Here is a 10,474-nt window from a genome sequence, read left to right on the forward strand (position 1 = left end):
TTGTGCTCCGTGGTTCTATCACTTGCCAGAAGCGGCCGACGGAGGCCCCTCCCCCGCCGTCTATCCTCCCGAATATCGCCTCGGATTCACTTCCCCGCACGTCCTACCTTCCAGAAAGTGGTTGCTTTTCTGTTCAGAGAGTTGTTGCTATTCCTTTCTTCGATCTCCTGTTGGGTTTGTAGGTGACTTCCTTGAGGTCATTTTCCACTTTATCTTCTGTCACCAGATCTCTTGCATAAGATATTTATCTTTGAGTTGCAAAAGCCTAAATAAAAAGCTTCATTTTTGACCTTTTAATTTATAAACTCCACTAAAAAGAAAAGAAATCCATCTAATTTTTAATCAAGTCTGCAAAAATATTTTCTTTCTTAATCAAACACTTTTATGGGAATAAAGATCCTTCAAAGTTTTTAACTCTTCAATTAGAGTTTTGTTTTGATTTTCCAAGACTGCGACTCGATTTTCCAGGGATTTCACATACTCTTTCTTCTTTCTGTGACATTCTCGAGCAGCTTCTCTTATTCTTGTCTGGAATATTTTGGCTGTTCTTGCCCCTCTACTCTTCTATAAATTTTAGTATCACTTGTCAAGTTCTTCAAACAACCTGTTTGGGTTTTGATTGGAACTGCATTGAATCTGTTTTTCATCAGCTTATTTCTGTTTTCAGCTGGGGGTCATCTGTCTTAGCTGTTTGAGGCATGAGAGTCACAGGGGCCACCATCACCACAGTCTGGGGCAGCGAAGGAGCTGATGGTGTGGTACGGATCTGGTATGTCTGCAAATCTCCTGATGCAGTTTGTACAACCACCTGGTTGCTGGGCACAAGTATTTGCTGTCCATCAGAGGTCTGGGCATACTGGAGAATTGTTGTACCTTGCTGAGTATTGCCTGGATTTGTCATGGTTAATGTCTGAAGTCCCTGTACTCCATCTGTGCCTGGACTGGCCAGTTGTAAGGCTCCATTTGGGGCAATGGCAATGTACTGTCCACTGCTAGTTTGATAGATGGGAGTTGGAACAGACATAGAAGTGACAGCAGAAACTCCAGGGTTTCCTCCGTCTCCTTTTCTGCCCCATGTATCTTCAGAAGATAGATCTTTCAAAAATATTCTGTAAGATGGGCGCCATGCTAGAATCCCGTGGGCTTTCTGTGAGGAGCCTAGTATCTGATGAGTCCTGAGACTCCTCACTTTCTGATAAAGATGATGCCTGTTGAGCAATAGGAGAAATATGAGCTCCCTGAACCGTTGAACCAGGTTGTGGGGCTGCCTCTGAAGTGTTACTCTTGTGGGAATCTTCCATAATGAACTGTGGCTGCCGCCTTGCCACTGTCCGGGGCAGGAACTTCCACTCCCCCCTCCCAGGTGGATTCGAATTCTCTACCCACTTCCCCAGCCCCTCACGCGGCGGGGGACGTGCCTCTGTCTCAGGGGTCAGGAGGAGTGGGGAGAATCAGTGTCCCTTAACAGCCAACTCTCCTAGGCTCCCGTTTCCTCGGCAGTCAGGGCTGCCCCTGGCGGCATGATCTATACCAGGCCAACCACTGAAAAGGGGAAAAAAACTGGCTTAATGATGTCTTCTCTTTTGATAAAGAATTTCTACTTGGCTATCAATTATGAAACATCTTAATAAGCAAGATGGGTTTACAGTTGTTTGAATATCCATTTTTTTGATTGTACAAATAATAGTAAGATGAAGAGGTACACTTTCAATAGTGAAATAAAAGTTCAGTGATGAAATAAGCTTGACAATTCCATTCAACTCAGAAATACAGTAAATGAACAGTAAACAGTTTTTTTTCTGCTGAAATGCATGTTTCTCTAATGTAGATTAGCTCATATGCATTTGGTAAGTAGGGGGGTGATGTCAGCATAACATGGAATGTACACTGTGTTATGTCCCAGCTTGTCAATTTTATAGCTGTCACATGTGAACTTTTCACAGTTGAGAAGAAAGTCTTAACAATTAGGAAGCTTTAAAAAAATAGCTGAAAAATACTGCAGAAGTGACTTCCTTTGCTACAAGAAAGTGCCTTTCTGGTTTAGTAGCTTCAGGAAATGGGATGATTTCCACTGTGTAAAGCTGTCTGGGGAAGCTGCAAATGCAGAAGGAGTGGGTGAGAATACATTTCTCCAGTGTTGAAAAAATTAATGGAAAAGAATATACCTGGAATGAACTTTTACTTTTCACATAGTTGGCCTCTATTAGAAATGAATTCTGCAAGGGTCTACATCTCAAAGTAGAAGCACACGACGAAGGGTATAAGATTCAAAGGATGTATGGAGGATGGTTTTAGGTGAAAATGCCAATGGAGGCTTACCTGTGCTAGTGGATTTGTCAGGATTGGGATTGGTTTTGTCTGTCTTTTGGCTACAGAGTCCTGTGGGTTTTGACTGGTCTACCACAGTCCTGTTTCTCTTACAAGAATGTGAGGTTTTTCAGGAAGGCATAGTTGGCCATAGAACAGAAATGCCTCTACTTTGCCTAGGAAGATTGGAGTAAAACTCTCTTAGTGCAAGGGACAGCGATTTCTAAAATGGCAAAGCACTATAACCAGTTCATCTTATAAGCTATTATGTAGATAAAATGAGATTACATATGTGATTTATAACTTTTAAATCATTTTATTTTCTTGTTAGGAAATCTCTCAAGACTTAAGAGTCTCTATTAACCCTGCTTTGTCATTTTTTCTATTCAGCAAACCTCTAGAAATTACTACCTCTGTGTAAAGCACCGTGCTAGGTACTGTGGATAAAGTGAGCAAAATTGCCATGGTCCTGCCCTTGTGGAGCTTGCAGTCTGAGCTGGGGGGAGATGGAGTTAAATAGGATAATCACAGAAATGATTGTTTAGTCAAAAGCTATGAAGGAAATGAACATAGAATATACTGAATGTGTAGTAAAGCATCTTGATCTTGACTAGGGCATTGAGGTGGGCTCCTCTGAGGAAGAGCTAATCATGAATTGGATTAGCCTGAAAAGGAGTTAATTAGGTGAGTGTGGGTGCACACATGTGCAAGACAAGAGCACAGGCTTATTGCAGACAGGGAAGCAGTGTGTACAGAGGACCTATGGTAGAGAAGAGGATAGACACTGGAGAGAAGGCTCATGTTCCTTCGGTCCCTGAAAAAGGAAGGGTATGACAGGTAGGTCCAGACCTGGCAAAGCCTTGTGGTTCATGGTAATGATTTTGAGCTTAAACCTAAGAACAGTGGAACTCACTGAAGAATTTTAAGCCATAAAATCAGATTTGTATTCTGAAAAGATATTTCTTGCTGTTGAGAAGGACAGATTATGAAGATGCAAGAAAGGTCTTGTGGAGTCTAGTTAGAGGCTATTGTAGTAGTCCAGAAACTTCTTCAAGAGCGCCATGCTATCCTTGTCATTTTGGAACAGGATGGTGGCAGTAGAAGTGCAGAGATGTAGGAATTTAAGATCTGAAATCAACTGGAAAAGCTATATTGGATATAAGGGGTAAGGGGAAGACAATAAAGATTACATCTACATTTCAACCTTGAGAAATTGAATTATAGTGGTGTAGTTCATGGAGTTGAACACTGGATTTCTGGGAAAAAAATAGGGAATTTGGTCTTGGACATGTGTCTGAGGTACCTTGGAGATTTCCAAGTGAAGATGTTGAGCAGCAAGTTGGATATATAGATCTGGAATTCAAGGAAAGGTTTAACCTGGGTTGGAGTATGATTTTACAACACGTGAGTTGATTGCTCAGTGAATCCATGTGCCCTAATGAGATTGCTGATGGAGAGAATACAGACTGAAAAAAATAAGAAGGCTCACCTTCAAGGTACCACTAAGAACTAGGTGTAGAGGAAGATGAACCAGCAGAGAATTTGAATGAATAGAGAAATAGGAGGAATGTATGGCATGACTAGAGGCAAGCGAAATGAGGATTTCAGGAGCACTCGTTCTCTTTTCATGCTAATGGGAATAAATGTTTCGAGTAAGAGGGACAGAGAAAAGAATTTATAGTGTAGGTTTCCTGTGTATTAGTCTCTGTGGATAGAAATTGGCAATGTTTTAAGTTGTATGAGCTTAGTATAGACCTGGTTTCTGACATACATAGGAAATCTACATTTTAACACTTCTGTGAGAATTATGTTCAATAGGATGGCTTTCTGATAAATAAGATAGCTCTTTCAGGAGTTTTATATATAGCAGGGCTGCATTCTAGCTGTATGCCTCTCTAGCTGATGCTTATTGCTTTCTTGGTTAGTTATAATTCCCATTTGATATTTTGTAACTTAAAAATTGAATTATAAGGCTAACCACTATGAACACACATAATATTAGACATAGAAGGAGGAAAACCAGTTAATAAATACAGATATATTCAGAAATCAAAGAAGAAAATATGTATAGCCACTTTGTCTTTGTTTCTACTGCTGGTCATGTGGCTGTACTTGGTATTTATGAATTCTTTCTTCCAATAGCCATTCCATGTTCTTTTTTTTAATATATCAGTATCTCAGCTGATTAGATTTCTCTACTTGGTTGAGTGACTCAAAACCTTAATTCCTGAAGGGTCAGAGAATTAGTAGTCCTTCCTGCACTGAGTTACTAGTGTGTCCCATTAACTTTTACTCATTGGACTTTCACTTTCTGATTCCATATATACTTCCCCTTTTCTCCATTTCACAGAAGCAACACAATTTCCCTCTTAATAGTAGGGATCAATTACCCTAGAAACATCAGAAACCTCATTTTTGCCAGTTAAGTGGCATGAAGAATCAAATGTGGCTGGGTAGCCATCCCACCCTCTATTAAAAGGAAGTCTTGTTTTCTGGTGGAAGTATTCCTTTCTTGGGAACTAAGACATCAAAAATAGCAGAGCACAAAGATTTTGGGACATGGGAAGCAAACCCTTAGCAAGAATCACTGCCACTTCCACCATCTAATTCTCAGAAACCACGTGTTGTTTGCTGGTTAAGAGCATGCATTGTGTTTTTAGGACAGTGCTTATGGTGGATGTTGTGATGCATTACCCAGACTCTCCCTTGAAGAACAAAATACCCATTTCCTCAGCTGCTGGGGGCGTTATTGGCAGAGAGCCCTTAGCTTTTAGCCCCTTTTGGAATTGCCTCAGCTAAAGAGGGCTACCTCTCCCAAGGTCTCATCCCTTCCCAGGGCCTAGCACTGAATGACTGGTTAATATGGGGTTATAAAGGCTTAGTCCTCTTGCTCCAGCTCTGGACAGTTTCATTTTCAGTACTCTACACAGAGTTAGCTGAGGCTTCTGTTGGGCCTATATTGCAGCTCAACTTCTGTCTCTGTTCAATCCTGCTTCCTTCCATGTCTTCCACAGGCACTGGTTCCAAGACTTCCTGTGTGCTGATCAGATTGTCAGAGTCAGCTTAAGTCCTCAGGCTGAGGAACCCAACCTGCAGGAGACTGTAGCCCACAAGATAACCCAGTTAACCATGTAAACTGAGTCTTCAATGGGCCAGTCCACTATTCCATCAGGCCACCTGTTTGGATATTCAGGGTAAGACCAATGAATCCTGCAGATGTGAGTTTATTTCCATTCTCCTTTTGCTGAGGAATGTGTTCCCTTGTCAGAAGGAATGGCATGTGGAGTAACATGAGGGGAATGAAATATTCCCTCAGTTTATATTTGTTGTTGCTGGCAAAAGCATTATAGGCAAGGTAGGTACAGTCATATACTGAATAGGCATACATTTCACTAAGGGTAAATCAGTGCCCCCTCCATAATGGAAGAGATCCAGTGTAAGCAACCTGCTACCAAGGGGCTGACTGGTATCCCTAGGGAATAGTAGTGCCATTGAGTGCTCTGTATCTCATGGGAAAGATACACAGTGTATTCCAATTAAACTCATGTTGTTCAAAATATGTTCAGAATGTTTATTTGGAATTATCAGAACTCTTAGGGGCAAATACATATATATATTTATGTATATTTATATATATGTGTATATAGAACCTACATATATAGATACTATATATAGTACCTTCTGTATCTTTGATACAAATATTTCTATTGGTTTTATATTATTTTGTCACTTAGCTACAATAATCTCCAGTGATTACCATCCACTTTTGGACATTTCTTAATTTTGATTGATGTCCATGTGATTAGAATGATCTTAAAAAAAAAAACCAAACTATGCACTGCCAAAATAAGGAAATACATAAAAATTGTGTATGAATAGTAGATCTGTGAGATTTCCCCCTTCTTTTTACTTTCCTGAATTTTTGAATTTCTCTTATGAGCAGGTATCTCTTTATAGTGGGAACCAGAAGATTGATTCCTTCCCCCAAACAAAAGAAAACTGTTCTTCTCCCCACCCCCATATAGGGGTATATGATGTTCTAAAACATTTAAATGATACTTTAAGAAGATGGTTTTCCTTTTTCTTCTTTTTTTCAACCCATGCTCCTGGTGGCAATTTACCATCTGTGTATGCAGATGTGGTTGAGAATTGCATAGGAACAACACTTCTTTCCACATTCTGCTGTAGCGACATTTGAATTTTTTTGCAAGTTTTTATTATGTTGCTGGCTATTCCTGTCAGTTGCTAGAAAGTGAAATGCTTTCATTGTATTATTAATTACCTAGGCAATGATTTAAGAATATATTTATACCTTTTTCATTCTTTCGTGAAATTTTATAAAAAATTTATCTTGCTCTAACACGAAGCAATTATCTTGTTACTTTGTTACCACAACAACTGAAATTAATATTCATTTCCTTTATAATTTAATAAATAAAAAGGACTACGTACAGCATCTACGATACATACCTTGGAAGGGGTATGTAATTTCAATATTACATCTCTCCTTTTTCTCATAATGGTTTTGTATCAATCAGTCATTAATGAATGTTCATCAGGAAGCATTCCTAGGGAAGTGGCAGGTTGAACTTTTCATAAATCTCAGTTTTATGTGATTAAAGTGTAAGTTAAATGAATCTGCTGCAGTCTGAAGCTTGGAGCATGGACAAAGTATCCATTGCTTGTGGCTTAAGGCTGAATGGGCAAGGGGCCCCCTACAGAATATCACTGGATTCTGAGTAGTTTCACCGGTTAATGAAGGCAGAAGACTTCTTTGCTTGATCTTTTAGAGTGGTTTAAATAACATAGGTAGTTCATTAAGAGTATCCTATCTTTTTTTTTTTACTCCGTTAGTTTTATGTTCACTGACCTCAGGTAATTGAGGAGATTTATGGAGATTTCTTCCATCTTCCAAATGTCATAATTTAGGAACTTTTGATTGCCAACACAGCCTTGCTATGAAATCAAAGATTACCTATGGTTACAAAGGATAAGCTCTTTTTGATCTATTCACTGCAGGGTACTTGATCTCTTTAAATGTTTGGTGTGGAATGTAGCTGCCCAGTTATGTGTTTAAAAGACACAATTGGCTAAATCCTTGTTGTAGCAATTGTATTTTCCATTTGAAAGTACTGAATCTTCTGGAACTCAATAAACTTCTGTAACTAAAAATTAAATGACTCCCCCAGCCTGAGATTCCCCTTATAAAAAGTGGAAGTTCATGAATTCCCCCTTTTCTGTTGAGGTCTGCTTGGCACAAAGACACCTGAATCCCATTATCCAGCTGAAATAAGCATTTTTGTCCTTGCTTGGGGTAATGGGGTTGATGAATTGTTTTGCTTCCAGAAAGGAAGAGAACTCCTTTGGTGAGCTGGTGCACAGGAACATACAGTGCCCTGCAACATTTCTGTAGGTGGGAAGGATTTATGCCCAGTTCTTTTTTTTTTTTCTTTAAAGATTTTATTTTTATTTATTTGACAGAGAGAGACAGCCAGAGAGGGAACACAAGCAGAGGGAGCGGGGGAGGGAGAAGCAGGCTTCCTGCGGAGCAGGGAGCCCAACACGGGGCTCGATCCCAGGACCCTGGGATCATTACCCGAGCCAACGACTGAGCCACCCAGGCACCCCTATGCTCAGTTCTAAAAGAGATTCGAATCTGTTATTAACCTACATTCTTCATGAGGCCTTTAATCAAACTATACCAAGTCTGAAGCAGGAATTTTAAGCACTTTGCTTTTGAATGGATGTAAAGGCTTTTAAATGCTGGATCAAGTAAGAATTAGACTCAAGATAGGCTGTTCCAGATTTTTACCCAAATAGAACTCTTGGCATCAGCTTCACTGGCTTAAACTGTGCTTCTGTTGGAAATGAAAAGCAAATCAGAAGACATCAAATGGGAGTCCCATTTTTGGATATACCAACTCTCTGTTGCTCTGCTATAGCAACCTGAGAGTCTGAAGAAAGTATAAGTTAAAGGAGAGAAAATGTAATTATGTCTCTGTGGGCTCGTGAGCCTGTTAGTGAAATTTTGCTTTTCTAAAGTAAGCCTTCCTATGAGGCAGCTTTTAGAAATCCTCACTCTAGAATATTGCCAGCACAGTGCTGTTCTTGTGAAAAATTCTATCACTGCATTCTTCCCTCCCTCTTTAAAGGAAAGATTTTTCTTCAATTGGCTAAGCAGACACAGGAATTTCAGTTAGCATCCGACTTCATGATGTCTTTAAAATACTGAACAACATCTCTTATCGCAAGGTTATGAATGGTGGGAAAGCATTTAAATTGAGTAATTCACTGACAATGTGCTAATAAATGTTGGTATTCAGAAAATGTAAAATAATAAGGAGGCTTGTTTTCAGACCTACATGTTTGAGAAGGTAGTGTGCTGCGTAGTTATGTGCTAATTACAGGGGTCAGTCCAACTAGACAACCACTGAGTTGCAAACATTTCTGCACAGAATTTGACTCGGACTGTTGCTCCCAAACGTGAACCACCACAGTGATGTGGGCGTGGGGACACTGGGAAGTCTCTTTGAGGAGTGTGCAAAGTCATAAAGAAGCCCAACAAGAGCTATTAACCTTCAAAATGGCTTTAAACATGCCATATAATTCAACCTTGCTTTATACTGTTAGACATCACACAAAGAATACCTTAAAAAAGGGGTGCCTGGGTGGCTCAGTCGTTAAGCATCTGCCTTCGGCTCAGGTCATGATCCCAGGGTCCTGGGATCGAGCCCCACATCGGGCTCCCTGCTCCGCGGGAAGCCTGCTTCTCCCTCTCCCACTCCCTCTGCTTGTGTTCCCTCTCTGTCAAATAAATAAATAAAATCTTAAAAAAAAAAAAAAAAAAGAATACCTTAAAACAATTTGCATGGGGGGGCGCCTGGGTGGCTCAGTCATTAAGCGTCTGCCTTTGGCTCAGGTCATGATCCCAGAGTCCTGGGATGGAGCCCCGCATCGGGCTCTCCGCTCAGCGGAAAGCCTGCTTCTCCCTCTCCCACTCCTCCTGCTTGCGTTCCCTCTCTCGCTGTGTCTCTCTCTGTCAAATAAATAAATAAAATCTTTAAAAAAAAAAACAATTTACATGGGTAAACAAAAAAAGGGGGGTAAGATACAAAGAAACAAAATGAGAAGTAGTATGAAAGTGTCCAGATGAGATTAAAAAAAAAAGAATGAAGAAGCTGGCAGAAGGAGCCTATCCACAGCAAAGCTTTGAGCTGACTTTTCACTACGGCCACAGAAATGTTTTGGGTCTTCCACTGAAGAGGTTAACAAGGGGAAGCCACCCAGAAAGGCATGATGGCACCATTGGCCACATCACCCTGACTGATTGACATTTGTGGAAATCTTGGCAGGTTTCATAAAGGCAGCCCCAAATCAATCTGAATATTATGTGAGGATTTCAAAAGGCTGTCCTGAGGAAATGAAAATAGTTGAATAGATGGAATTGAAGATTATTTCCAAAGTCATTTACAATGTCATATATGCAAACACAGGAAAGATATAAGAAAAGAAATATCGCCAAGCAAATCAGATAACACACCCACACACACACATACATATTTTTAAACTCACATTCCTTTTAATAATTTCACTGTGGTTTTGGTTCTGGTGATCACTGTATTAATTTAAGTTTTGGAATAGAATTAGGCAAGCCTGTCCTTGGGTAAGAATGAAACTTAGTGAAGATTTTTGTTCTCTAGGTTCCTTTTCTGGTCACTTATCTTTTACTCTGACTCTTGATTTTAAGCACCTAGTATCCTCATGGTGTCTAGGTTAGATCCACTTCTAACTTGTAGAGCTTATGTGTCTCCCCACCCAACTTTTATTCAGGCCTGTCTTTCTCTTTCATTCATTCATTCAATACTTTCACACATAAAGAGACTGCTTTATTTTGCTCATGTTCAAGTGTGCCAGTGTTTTTGTTTTTTTTTTCCTTTTCCTTTTGCTTCACGGCAATTGGATGGTCTAATTTACCAAAAGGCATTATTGCATGTTGATGGATCAGTGTTTTATACTTTCCAGGGAATTCTTGAAGATACGACCTTATTCTCCAATGCCAAAATGTTAATCTCCACTTTAATAAAGGATCAGGGACACACATAATAATCACTTCAGATCACCTGTGTGACAGCCAATCCTACCCAAATGTGAAATAGTCTTAAGTTAG

General features: G+C 39.9%; 1 pseudogene; it reads right to left on the bottom strand.

The window, feature by feature from the left end:
- Positions 1-202: 202 nt before the first annotated feature.
- Positions 203-1,386, bottom strand: LOC145720816 (cyclic AMP-dependent transcription factor ATF-1-like; annotated as a pseudogene).
- Positions 1,387-10,474: the final 9,088 nt, after the last annotated feature.

The sequence above is a fragment of the Leptonychotes weddellii genome, chromosome 3, assembly GCF_054177405.1.
Source record: "Leptonychotes weddellii isolate Sample4059 chromosome 3, ASM5417740v2, whole genome shotgun sequence".
Lineage (NCBI taxonomy): Eukaryota > Metazoa > Chordata > Mammalia > Carnivora > Phocidae > Leptonychotes > Leptonychotes weddellii.